Source organism: Schistocerca piceifrons, chromosome 8, assembly GCF_021461385.2.
Source record: "Schistocerca piceifrons isolate TAMUIC-IGC-003096 chromosome 8, iqSchPice1.1, whole genome shotgun sequence".
NCBI classification, from domain to species: domain Eukaryota; kingdom Metazoa; phylum Arthropoda; class Insecta; order Orthoptera; family Acrididae; genus Schistocerca; species Schistocerca piceifrons.
In genome coordinates this window covers 398,696,329-398,710,796 of record NC_060145.1, presented here as the reverse complement: position 1 = coordinate 398,710,796, position 14,468 = coordinate 398,696,329, and the positions used below count along the sequence as shown (strand labels likewise).

Genomic DNA, 14,468 nt, shown 5'->3' with positions numbered 1-14,468 from the left:
CTACAGTGACTACCTGGCAAAAGGCTCTGCAAATAGTCTGACTCATCCACCTATAAGCTCTGCCAGAGTGTTCCCATCCCAGAAGTCCATCATAACCTTCAATCCCTGCTTAAGGCCTTAAGCCCTTCACATATCCTTTCCCCTGAATCCATTTCCCTCCTCACCCCTATGACATCATGCACACCCACCTTCTACATACTCTCCAAAATATACAAATCAACAATCCTGGATGTCCCACTGTAGCTAATTATTGTGCACACACTGAAAGAATTTTGGTCCTCATTGACCAACAGCTCAAACCTATTTCCAGAAACCTAACCTCTCATGTCAAAGATACCAACCACTTCCTTGATAAACTCTCCACCACCCCTGTCCCTTTACCTCCTGGATCCCTACTCATCACTGCTATAAACCAACATCCCTCAGGCCCATAGTCTTGTCACTACTGAACACACTCTCTCTCTCAACATTCTGCAGAGTCCAAACCCAGTACCTCATCCCTCATACACCTTACTAACTTCGAGCTACACAACTTCTTCTCCTCTGAAGGGAAGGTATACAAACAAATCTGTGGCATAGCCATGGGCACCCACATGGAACCATCCTATGCCAACCTGTTTATGGGCAATCTAGAGGAAACCTTCCTAGCTTTCCAAAAACTCAAACCCCTTGTCTGGTTCCAAGTTCACTGGTGATATCTTCATGACCTGGACTTGGGGCCAAGACATCCTATCATCATTCCTTCACAACCTTAACACCTTCTCTCCCATCTGCTTCACCCTGTCATCCTCAACACAGCAAGCTATCTTCCTGGATGCTGATCTCCTGTTCTGTGATGGGCTCCATCTACACCTCTGTCCAGAGTAAACCCACCAACCATAAACAGTACCTACCTTTCAACAGCTACCATCCCTTCCACACCAAAAAATCTCTCCCATACAGCTCAGCCACCCGCAGACAGTGTATCTGCAGTGCTCAGTACGCTACAGGCCTTCATAGACAGGTCCTAGTCCCCAGATCTAATCCGCAAACAGATCTCCTGTGCCACTTCCCCACACATCCCCAATCCTCCTACCATACCCAAGAGCCAGCTCAAAAGAATGCTCCCTTCATCACCCAATGCCACACCAGACTGGAACAAATGAACCACATCCTTTGCCAGGGCTTTTGTTATAAATAACAATACCCTGAAATGAGGGAAATATTACCAAAAAATATTAAAATATTATGAAAAGATCCCTCCCACCTCTCCTAAAGTGGTGTTCTGTCACCCACCCAATCTTCACAACGTCCTAACCCACCCCTATGCCACTTCCAAACCCAACCCCTTGCCACAGGGATCATATCCCTGTGGAAGACCCAGTTGCAAGACCTGCCCAATCCACTCACCAAGCACTTCCTATTCCAGTCCCGTCACAGGTTTATCCCACGCCAACACAGGCAAGGCTACCTGTGAAAGCAGCAACTTCATATACCAGCTGTGCTGCAGTCACTGAACAGCTTCCTACGTTGGTATGACTACCAATTAGCTGTCCACAAGGATGAATGATCATTGTCAAACTGTAGCCAACCAGCTGTCCACAAGGATGAGTGGCCAATGCCAAACTGTGGCCAAGAGCAAAGTGGACCAGCTTGTGACACAACACGCAAGTGAACATAAAATTCTCGATTTCAATGGCTGCTTCACAACCACCAGCTTTTCTAAACTGTGCAGATGAGAGTTACCTCAACCAAAGGTAACATACTATCCTACACCTTCCATCCAAAAGGTTCCACCCCCTCTGGCTCACACCTTCTCCATCGGCATCTCATGAGTATACATTCTGGGTGTTCACAAATTTTTAGATTCAGGTAAATTTGAGAGAGTGAAATTAATAGCATCTGCTGTATAACAGTTAAGCTTATCAACAAGTTTATAAAACCACAGCCACTGCCAATAACAACAACAACAGTAATCCTAATAATAATAAGCCACATAACTTAACTGAAAAAAAAAAAAAAAGAATTTTTTGTGGAATTTTGTTGTTTTGTGCACAATTAAGTACAGTTTACAGCAATAACAAAATAATATGTAAGCTTTCACAATTCTCCATTTCAAATTTTTGTTTAATTGGGAGTTGTCATACTTTTCCATTTTTTCAGACAGATAAACAAGATCCCTAACAGATGTATTAGTCCACAAGTTTACTTCCGGGTTGAAAAATTGAATATTCTTATGCTGCACCCACAGAACAACTTGTGCTAACTGTACATTTCCTTGTTAAATGTTCCCTTGTAGTCATACTTATTTGATTTTGTCACTCTCTCAATCAAAGGATTTGTACTCGGAGGCCCTAGTTCCATTGTGGCTAACTTTTCCTGACAATTTTCTTTCCTGTTCCCAAAATGAGATTTTCACCCTGCAGAGAAGTGTGTATAGATATGAAACTTCCTGGCAGATTACAGCTGTATGCTGGACCCAGACTCAAACTCGGGACCTTTGCCTTTCTCGAACAAGTGCTCCACCTACTGAGCCACTCAAGCACGACTCACGATCCCTCCCTGCTGCTTTACTTTTCTGTTAACATTTAAGTACATTCAACATGGTTTGTGTTTATACTGCACACAAAACCTGATTACCGCACAGTAAACAACCAACTCCAAACACAAAATGCTGTTTGTGGAAATGATTAAACTCAAGTAGTAATGTCTACTAACATGGTCACTTGACTAGAATACAAAAGAGGCACCGAGATCTGTAAGGGTCTAAAGTACATCGCAATCGATCTCACATTTAAGTGAATATCAGATAAACCAGTGATACAGTTTTTAGTGAATTTTCATACATACAATGTGGGCCTACAGCACAGATAAACAGACTGAACACAAGATCGACAGATTTCAGGAGCATGAATAAATACTATAATGTCACAATCAATGGTGATGTGCTTTAGGCCCTTATGATTCTCAGCACCTCAAATAGATTACCGTGCGATAAAATTCATAACTTACTATACTATAATTCATTCAGAAACCCACAAAACAGGTTTACTGTCAGTACAACTTTAACATGTACTGTCGTCCAATCTAATTTTACTGCAATGTATATTGAGTGAATTAGCATATCTGATGAGTGTGCAATGCTTTAACAGGATTTATGCCAAGCGAATGGGGATAAAAGTCTGCTGCAGTAAACTACCACCTACTGGCACTAACGTAAACTTCTAGCATGCAGAGCATGACCTGTGCATGTTGTTTATCAAATCCTTATGTATTTGGCCCACAAGGCAATTATGTCCCACAAGTTGTGTATGCAGAAAAGCTCCTTAAAACATGCACAAGCACAGGTGTGCTCACGACCTTGATGCCAAGTTACACGGAGTCTAGAGCAGCAGTAGTGCGTTAGATTTAAGTGGTGTATCTTCCAGATTGCAACATCTATGTTACTTTTAACAGTATTCAAAGAAAAATAACCAATAAATCCACAAGATGTCGAAAGTTGGGGTGTCCACGTGGTCTTGTGCCCTTACACAGGAGCCGCCATTGATCTCCTCTAATTTATGTCCTCTCATCCTTATTGTGTGTCACTTTCTGCCAATGCACCCAACGGTCTTTTGCCACTTCTTTGCCCTTTTCCTTTTCCACGGCCTGTTCCCCTCCCCTCCCTCCCCCACAGCCTCTCAACACAGCTCCTGGCAGCCTTGCCTGGCTACCATCTAATCCTGCATGCTTATCAGCCACTGCTGACTCCTCTCCCTCCATCCATACCCTGCAATCCCTCCCCCACCCCACTCCACTCTGGATTGCTGCTTGCGTTTGATGCAACACCTCTGCATTCTGGTCAGAGCAGACTGAGATAGCACTCATTTGTGCCTGCTTGTGTGAATATGTGTGTGTGTTCTTTTCTGAAGAAGTCTCTGATGGAAAGCAATCTATTCTTTTCACAATTTTGTTGATATTCCTACCTGAACTATCCATTGCTTGAAATTTAATGGGTATTTTTAGTGCTCATGCAGGGGACCGCACACCTTTTACTTTTTAATGTGAAATGCCACTTTTCACTCCATACAGAGATCTACTCTAAAACATTTTGCAACAAGTTTTGATCTTCTGTTTATTTCACTAGATGGAAAAGGACAGCATCTTATGCAAAGAATCTAATACAGCTTGTGATACAACATATCACATCTGAATATTGGTAATTTTTTGGACGGACGCAGCATTTGGTTTGTGCATTCTGTGTCGCAGACTCCAGGCACACATGCCACTGATGGTTAGCTGCAGGCATGGCTAGGCTGAGTGGAGTGGAACCGAGCCACCAAATGCTTTTGTCAGATTTTGAACGCACCTGGTATGATGTCAGATCTGCACGGTAGCGCATGCAAAGGAAAGTTTTATCTCGTTTAGGTTTTTGCATGTGCAGGGCAAACTATGTTTATACAGTTTTAGAAGCACAATATGTTATTTTAAAGATCAGATAAAGACAATCCTGCCGATACACTCTAGAGATAATGTGTGTGGGAAGATAAAAGTGCTAAGCAAATTCACTGAACTGAAACCCAGTAAATAATTAATAATTTCTACAATTTTTAATATACAAAAGAGATCAAGCTATCAATTTGTAGTGTTCATTGATGTGGATTGATTGAGCTATTCACATGTTTGGTAACGTAATTAATTAACCTGTGAGACACATTTTTTAATTCAACTTTTCATTAAAATGTACATATCTGTTATCCAAGACAGCTAAGCCAGGAAGGCAGTATGTGTTGGCAGATATGATAACAGACCACCCACAACCTTTAGTTTGTAAGATTCATATTTTTAACTGTGTTTTTATCATCTATTTACTAATTTACACAGTTTTGTCCACAATTCAAAAGCAACTGGAACTACATTAATTATAATTGCAGCAATGGAAAGAGCAGGAAAATTTCTGCAAGAAAAATTTGTCATATACTTTTGTACTGTAATATTTTAAGGCACCAAAACCATGAACTATTAACAATATTGCTGCTGAAATTTGCAATTGTTTAATATTAACTTGTGGGGAAAGTATTTCACTTACAATTAAGTATGACATATCAACTTTGTTGCGGTTTTTAGTGCACGTCTAATGTCAAATTCAGATTTTCAGTTGCATTTATACATAAAAAGTTGTACAAGAGGCTGGTGATAGCATAAAGTCAACAAGTGATGTAGAGGTATGGGTCTTCCATGGAGGGGCAAGCTGACGGCTTAATAGAGTGGCAGATATCTTTCTCTTTTACACTGTTCAGGACAGAGTTGGAGAGGCAAGACCTATGCTTGTCTCAGCATTGCTCCAGCAGAATGCTTTTCAGGGCTAGAAATTGTTTGAGTCATTTGTTGAGACACACTGAAATATTTCATAACTGTTCAGAGAGAATTTGTTCTGCAGTTGCAAGGACTATTTTATTTAAGCCGATGGTACAGCACAACTTATATTTTTTCGTGTGCAACTGATATGGACTTTTGAGTTGTTTTCATTGACAAGACCACGTGACAATCAGATTTTTGTAATTTTTTATATTTTTGGTATATGAAGCTTAGAACTCAAATATCAGTCTCCCAAAACAGATCAATACAACACTAAAAAATTCTTGAAAAAAAATCAACTCTGTTGTTTTCTGAGTATCTTTAAATCCCTAAAACTTCAAGATTTTTTGATGAGCTTCATGGCTCTATTGTAGAATGCTCACCGGCCATGGGGACAGGCAGCCAAGGTCTGATTCTTGGACAGTGGAAATAGGAAGTGTCTGTTCTATGAGCATTTCCATGAACCATGACGCATAAAATATATAAGTATGGGAGCGAGAGAGGGTTGGGAGAGGGGGGGGGGGGGGGGGAGATTAAAATAAAAACCTCAGTACCTTCAAGATGTAATCACTGCTTGAAGTCTCTCTCTCCCCCTCTGCCTCTCCCTCTCCCTCCCTCTTTTTTTTTTTTTTCTTTTTCTTCCTTTTTTTAATAACTATGCCATTTAAATATAAAATTCATCACAATAGCAATAACATGTATTTCACTGTTATTATGAAAAATGCATGGTTTCTTATTTTGAATTACATATCGCACACAAGATTCCAATTTTCATCTCACACAAATATTCTTAATTAGGTATTAATCTTTTATGAATGACTGTTAACAAAACAATAGAAATATTATGTGAAGGACAGATTTCTACTCAATATATAGAGATGTTAGTCGTTGACAGGCACAATGAAAGGACTGCAATACATTTTAGATTTCAGCCAATAGGCCTTTTTCTAAAGTAGTCAACACGTACACATTCGCGCAAGCACAACTTACAAGCACATGACCACTGCTTCTGGCTGCTGTGGCCACACCAAGGACTGCAATTACGACTGATGGGGGAAGCAATTTCGTGTGGGTGGTGGGGTAAAGGAGGCAGGTGGGACAAGGAGGGGGAGGGATAGCAGGGTAGAGGTGAGGGAAGATGTGGTACTTGTGGGAGCATGCAGGGTTATGGTGGGGACAGGGTCGCTCTGTGCAGTCGGGTGGTTTGGGAGGGGGGGGTGGATCGTAAAAAGAGAGAAGTACGGAAGGGGAAAAAGACTGGTGGGTGCATAGGTGGAATAGAAAGCTGTGTAATGCTGGAGTGGGAGCAGGGAAGGGGACCGACCAGTAGGTGAAGGGCAGGACCAGGGAAGTCCAATGAAGTTTTGTAACTTTCTCTCAGGTGTGCAGACTTGTATGAGGCCTTGTGTTGTCATGGAGAAGGAGCCGTTTGTATTTCTTTGACAATGAACATGTAGAAGTTGTTTCTTCAGTTTCCTGAGAGTACCACAGTACACTTCACAATTGAAAGTTGCACCATGGGGGAGGACATCGCAGAATAACACCCTTAGAGTTCCAAGAAGACCATCCCCACTTCTTTATGGCTGAAGGTGTGGTTCTGAACTTTCTTTTCAGAGGAGAGGTGGTGTGGTGCCACTCCAGAAATTCCTGTTGGGTTCCTGGTTCGAAGTGATGCACCCTACTTTCATCACTTGTGGCAATGACCCACAAAAAATTGCCATGATCTGCTTTGTAATGCACAAGCAATTATGCACGGATGGTCCTTTGTTGCTCTTTATGATCTTCTGTTCGGTGGCACGGAACCCAGTGAATATACATTTTTGAGTGCCCAAACTGATGGAAGTATGTGTCGGCACTACTAACAAGAGACATCCAGTTGTGCAGCGAAGTGTTTGATTATGATCAATCGATCACCTAAAATGAGAGTGTCCATTCCAAAATTGCAAGAGTCACAGGTGTGTGCTGCCAGTCAGCATGCTACAGATCGGACAGGTTTGCACGACCTTGTCGCGATGATGACAGACATCTTGCCCCATGATCCATCACGCTTTTGTTCACTGCTAAGTTTCCATAGACATCCTGCAAGCACTTATGAGTATCTGCAATACTCTGGTTTCCACCAAAAGAAACTCAATGACAGCTCTCTGCTTGGAACATACCTCCGTTACAGAAGCCATTTTGAAGACTATGTATAGTGCCACCACCTACTGGAATTCCATGTAGGGGCTGAAATAGGAATATTCCACAATGCCCCACAACAAAGTGCACAATTTTCCAAGCAAAATTAGCCAAGAAAAAAATTTGTTCCATTACTTACTGAACGCCCCATACATCCTCCCACCACCACCTACTCCAGACCTGTCATAGCCATCTTCTACCCCTTTGAAGGATACCTGTGAAAGCAGTCATATGATCTACAAACTAAACTGCAACCACTGTGCTGTTATCTATGTGGGCATGATAACTAATACTCTGTCAGTCCAGAAGAATAACCACCGACAAACTGTGGGCAAGAGTCTGCTTGACAACCCAGTTGCTGAATATGCTGCCCAACACATTGTACTTCATTTTAGTGACTGCTTCACAGCCTGTGCCATCTGAATCTTTCCTACCAAAACCAGCTTTTCTGAAATGTGCACGTGGTAACTCTCCCTGCAACATATCCTACAGTCCTGTAATGACCCCCCCCCCTTTCCCAGCCTCAATCTTCATCTATAACCATCCCTGCTCCCATTCCAGCACTACATGGACTTCTATTGCACCTATGCACCCACCAGTCTATTTCACCTTCTCTTCTCTGCCCCCCCCCCAAAAAAAACCTCCCAACTGCACCTAGTGACTGCACCATTATGCCACACTTCCACAAGCAAAGCACTGTACCTTCCCCCACCCCTACCCCTTTCCACCCTAATCGGCTTCTTACCCCCACCATCCACACCAGGTTGCTTGTCCCATCAAGTATAGTTGCAATCTGGCCACAGCAGCCAGAGGCAGTGGTCATAAGTGTGTGAGTTGTGCTTGTGTGCATTTTCTACAAGTTGGTTGTACAGTTTGAATCAACTGGAGATTTGGGAATTGCTTCTGGGAGAGGCCGATAGCAAAGTGCACCACACATTGTTGAAGAAGGTACTGCTCCCATCACAGAGTGCTAGATGTAAAGTGCAATCTTCAAGCTGTGTCCAACAGCTGAACATTACATGGACCAAGGTTCCGAAAGCACTGCAAACAACTGAGACGCTAACATGGGAAACGTAAAACATACTAAAAGTTAAATTCTTCAGGAAAAGCAAAAACCAATTTGTGATGACTCTGATATTTTATTAGAAAAAATGCTTCCAATTTGAAATCCAACTGCAGCTGAGGGTTTTAAGAGAAGTCACACTCAAACATTTATCAGCTTCATTGGCAAAGTCAAAAAAGTCTTCAGGTTTCACTGTAATTACTTCACAAGGTTTGAAAACTAGCACTGCGAACAATTTCAGCTACTTCTTCCAGAATCACAATCTTACACTGCTTTTTCCTCTTTTCAATTACATCAAATTCCATGTCACAGTAATGTTCAGAAGCCAGAGATCTTAATTTCACAGAATCAAAATAGTTTCTTGCAATAACATAAATAATAACCAATTATATCATTTGATTCTTCTACATTTACATCTACACCCGCACTCCACAAGTTGTCATACAGGGCATGGCAGAGGGTACACTGTATCTACTAGTCATTTCCCTTCCTGTCCCACTCGCAAATAAAGTGAGGGAAAAATGACTATCTATATGCCTCCATACAAGGTCAATTTTCTCTTATGTTTGTGGTCCTTATGTGAAACATACAATGGCAGCAGTAGGGCCACTCTACAGTCAGCTTCAAATGTTGGTTCTCTAAATTTTCTCAATAGTGTTCCTCAAGAAGCTCATTGTCTTCCCTCCAGGGATTTCCATTTGAGATCCCAAAGCATCTCTGTAATACTTGTGTGTTGATCAAACCCACCAATAACAAATCCAGCAGCCCACCTCTGAATTGCTACATGTCTTCTTTTAATCTGATGAGGTGGTGATCACAACACTTGAGCAGACTCAAGAATGGTACGCACTAGTGTCCTATATATAGTCTCCTTTACAGATGAACCACATTTCCCTAAACCTCTCCCAATAAACCAAAGTTCATCATTTGCATTTCCCAATACAATCTTTACATGCTCGTTCCATTTCATATTGCTCTGCAACATTATATCTAGATATTTAATCAACATCCATGTGTGAAGTAGTAACGCTGTATTCAAACATTATGTACTTGTTTTTCCTACTCATCTACATTAACTTACATTTTTCTACTTCCGGAGTTAGGTGCCATTTATCACACCAACTACACATTTTGTCTTCACCACCTTGTATCCTCCTACAGTCACTCAATGACGACATCTTCCTGTACACCACAGCTTCCCCAGCAAACAGTTGCAGATTGCTGCTCACCCTGTCCATCAAATCATTTAGGTTTATAGAGAATAACTGCAGTGCTATTACGCTTGCCTGGTGCACTCCTGACAACACCCTTGTCTTGCCGTCAAGAAAAAGGTACCGGGTCCTATTACTTACAAAATCTTCAAGCCACTCACATATCTGGGGACATATTCTGTAAGCTTGTACCTTCATTAACAGTCTTACTGTGGGGCAACTTGTCAGACACTTCTCAGGTATCTAAGAATATTGAACCTGCCTGTTGTCCATCATCAATACTTGGCAGAATATCATACGAGAAAAGGGCAAGCTGATGTTTTCTAAAACCGTGCTGATTTATGAACAGGAGCTATTCCATCTCAAAAAACTTTATTATATTTGAAATGTAAAGATATTGAAGATTTCTATGGTAAGCGAACGTTAAGGATACTGATCTGTAATTCTGCAGATCCATTCTTTTACCCTGCACTTTTTCCCGGTCACTTAGGACTTTGCACTGGGTAAGAGTTTTAAAATAAATGCAAGCTAAGTAAGGGACCAATGCTATAGAGTGCTCTGTGTAAAACCGAACTGGGATTCCTTCTGGACCTAGTGACATATATACTTTCTCTTACCATCCTCCATATAGGAGCCTGTGCAACAGTCAAACGACAGTATGTTTATATGAGCCTCCTGCATGAACAATTTCTTAAACATGAAATTTAAAACTTCAGTTTTCCTTTTACTATCTTCTATTGCCACATCGCTGTAATTCTGCCCTGCGCAGTGTCACACCATTTTGGCACGAAATTGACTAACTACTGCACCTTGGGCTTGTTACTTGCTGCAGGAGCCATCAGCAGGAATGTTTTCAAGCTGTTCTAACTACCATTGTACTAACAACTTTCTTTCTGCTGGTGGAATTGGCTTTTACTACCTTGTCCATGAAAAAAAGGAATGAAAAACTATTTTTGGCACATACCACCTTTCCCATGTCAACGCCCTAATTGTAAAATGGCATCAAGATGGCCATCTCATTAAGAAACATCTGTAATGTGGAATGGGAACTTGGTGTGCAATTAACAAATGTTACACTATCATGTGGAAATTAAAATGTGTTTCTTTCAATGGTTCATTTGTTATTTCTCTTCCACACGTCCTTACAAATGGTTCCACATAGATTCAATGTCCAGGGATCAGTTTGTTTCATGGGGGCCCCTCAAGTAGTGAAAGTTTAGTTATTATAACCACTTTGTACTTCAGAAGAACTTTTGGCCAAAAGCTAAGACATAGAGCAGTCTTTTCATTGTGCCTCTCTGTGACTAAACATGTCCTCTATATGGTGAGCAGTGGCCTATCCTTTTCATTAGAATATTAATGAAGGTCAATCCTTATGTATTTTATGCTGCACAGAAATGCTCGTAGAACATGCACCTTTATTTTAAAAATTTTCTTCAGTTGAGAATTGAATCTGGACTGCCCACAAGGCAGGCAAACAGTCTACCACAGAGCCATGCGGCACACCGAAAAACCACACTAGATGTAGCTATTTAAAAAGGCTCACAAAGCTTCAACATTGATTTTCTCAAGAATTTTTTAGACTGGGGACTGCTTTAGCAGATAACATATTTGAATTCTGAACATCACATTCCATAAATATAAATAATTACAAAAATCTGATTGATGTGTGGTCTCCTTGTGAATCTGATTTTTACCTCAGTTTGCCAGTGGTGAGTCTGATCATTTTTTGCTACTGATTGGCACTAAGCATTAATACATGACATGTCACTTAGACTTCAATTCATTTGTGTTAGTGTGGAGTTTGATTAATTTTTAGCTGTGAACACTGTGTTTTCCAGTTATTTTTATTTTATTCTTCAATGAAGAGGGAAAAAAAATTGCAACACCAAGGAGTTGTGCAACATAAATGGAAGTTGGTAGGCATGTTTGTACATGTGAAAGATGATGTCTACTCAAATTTCACGCCACTCGCATGAATGGCGTAAATCAGATTTGCTTTAAATATATGCTGTAACAGTTGTGAGCGTTAGTTGCCTTAGTGATTGGACATGGTGAGTTGATGTTAGTCAAGAATGCTTTAAGGCAAAAAGGTGTCATTATCAATATGTCATTGAGTTTGAACAAGATCTTGTCATATGGCTATGAGAAGCTGGATGTTCCTTCTATGATATTGCACAAAAACTTGGCAGGAATGCAGCCACTGTACATGACTGCTCGCAGCGATGGTTGCAAGAACGTACAGTACCAAGAAGACGGGGCTCCGGACGGCCATGTGACATTACCGAGAGGGAAGACCATTGTGTTCAATGTATGGCTGTGGCATGTGCACCATAGTGACACAATATTACAAATCAGTTACTTAAACGACAGTTCCAAGACAAGACATCCTGTAGTGTGCATTTCAGCAACCCCCAAACCACCGGCATTTTTGCCTTCAGTAGTGTCAAGTGAGAACTCACTGAAGGGCAGGGTGGAGGTCATTTGTCTTGTCTGATGAAAGATGGCTCTGGCTCTGGCTCTGCCTCTGCTCCAGTGATGGCTGTTTGTTGGTTATGAGGAGGCCAGGTGAGTGCCTGCAACTAACCTGTCTGTGGCCTAGACATGCTAGATCTACACCTGAAGTTATTGCCTGGGGTATGATTTCATAGGACACCAGAAGCACTTTTGTGGTTATACCCAGCATCATGACTGCAAATTTGTATGTCAACCAGGTGATTCGACCTGTTGTGACGTCATTCATGAACAGCATTCCAGGAGATGTTTTCGAACAAGGTGCTACTCATCCACATACCTCTGTTGTAACCCAATACCCTCTACAGAGTGTCGACATGTTGCCTGCACCTGCTCAGTCATGAGATCTGTCACCAATCCAGCACATATGGGACATCATCAGACGACAACTCTAGCGTGCAACAGGTGTGGAACTACAACTCACAAACTGACATCTGGCACAATGCATACACTTCTGCTTTCCTGCATTCAACATTCTGGCGGTTATACCCGTTATTAATGTGCCTGCATTTCACAGTCGCAATGGCTTATCTCATGCTTACATTAACCTGTGATCTTGCAATGTTAATCACTTAAATATGTTACCTACACACATGTATTCCCAAAATTACTTTACTGTACATCAATTATTTTTTGGTGTCACAAGTTTTTTTCCCATCAGTGTATTTATATACCGTGTTCACCAACCTCTATATTAGAGGCTCGAGCTAATTTCAATTCTCTTAATTACACAGCAGCTTATCACCATGCTAAGAGTCTTTGTGTGACTTTACGGACAGTAAACTTTATTGTAGTTGAGGTACATTATTTAGATTTGTAGCATCTACAATCAGTCTAACATTAATCTGCATCTGATTAGAGCAACGGAGGCTTCTTTTTTATTGAAGTGCCAATAACAGAAGTACAATCATCCCCACAGACAATGAAGCACAGTCATTCTTGTATTGCCGCAAGCTGCTCAGTGTCACCTAAATTGTTTATGCGAACAGCAGAAAGCAATTTCACTACATAACTAACTGCCTGTCAATAATTATGAAGTGTGACCTTTCTCATATCAAATCAGAAGTCCAGTTGCACTGCTGAGATGATACTTCAGATGTATTTACGACACTTTAAAACCAAGTTTTAATTGTAACTTGGATACCTGTCATTTATAGGCACGGTGCTGCTACTTGGACTATCTGAACACTCCTTGCAGACTGACTAAAAGCTTCATCTTGCTAGTGGTTCCTCTCCATATGTTCCAATTGTCAAAGGGGCTTTCCCTAAATGAAGCTGTTGCAAATCCGGATTGTTCTCCTCAATATGTTCTGTGCACAGATTTTTTTTAATCATTATGTTTTAAAGTTGCACAGGTATAGTCAAAATACCACTCCCCAACCTCCCCCTCCCTGAAAAAGGAACATTTTCTTATATGAGTTTGAACTGTTACAAAAGTAACAAAATCTAATGCCAGTTCATAATCACTGATAAAATATCATCTATGAACAGGAAATCTTTCTACAATCAGAACACAATGATTCAGACTGTCCAGGGTTTCATTTTATTTGTTTGGTATAGTTAATTTAAACACTGATTTTAACATTAGAATTCAGTATAGTCCTAAGTATTCTTGGAGAAGAGTAATTTGTATATTTTAAATGATCCCCCTCCACTCTGCAGTCATTAAAACTGGATCAGGTTAGCTTTCAGGCAGACATTTCCTTTCAAAAGAAGAAGGGCTTTGCTGCTCATTTTAATGCATTCTTATACAGTAAGCACTAACAGACAGTACCTATTTAATGGTAGTTAACTGCTAATAAAGCATACACAATTTGTTTCTGGTGAGTGATCTGTCCTATCAATGTATATCCTGACTTATGCCATGGCCTTCAAGACTCTCATTCATGGTGGAATTTACAGAAATAAATGAATACACAAATGCATTCTCTTCCAACTGAGCCATACAAGCATGTCTTAGGGAAGCACATATATGCTTACTGTCAGTAACTTCCACACCACATTCAAAATCATGCAGAAATAACACATCTGACAGAAACAATGTAATGAAGGGAACAACTTTTCCACAAGGCCAGTGTAATTACTGAAAATATTTAGTTTTCTTCAGAAATATGGTGATATGATCATTACTGCCAAGTTAACAACATTCCAATAATGGCCTTACAATCTTGTTACTATGTTATCTC

The 14,468-nt window shown here is 40.8% G+C and overlaps 1 protein-coding gene across 3 annotated transcripts in view; it reads right to left on the bottom strand.

The window, feature by feature from the left end:
- Window positions 1-14,468, bottom strand: part of LOC124711495 (lebercilin) — a 181,904-nt gene that overhangs the window by 97,072 nt on the left and 70,364 nt on the right. The window lies entirely within an intron of this gene.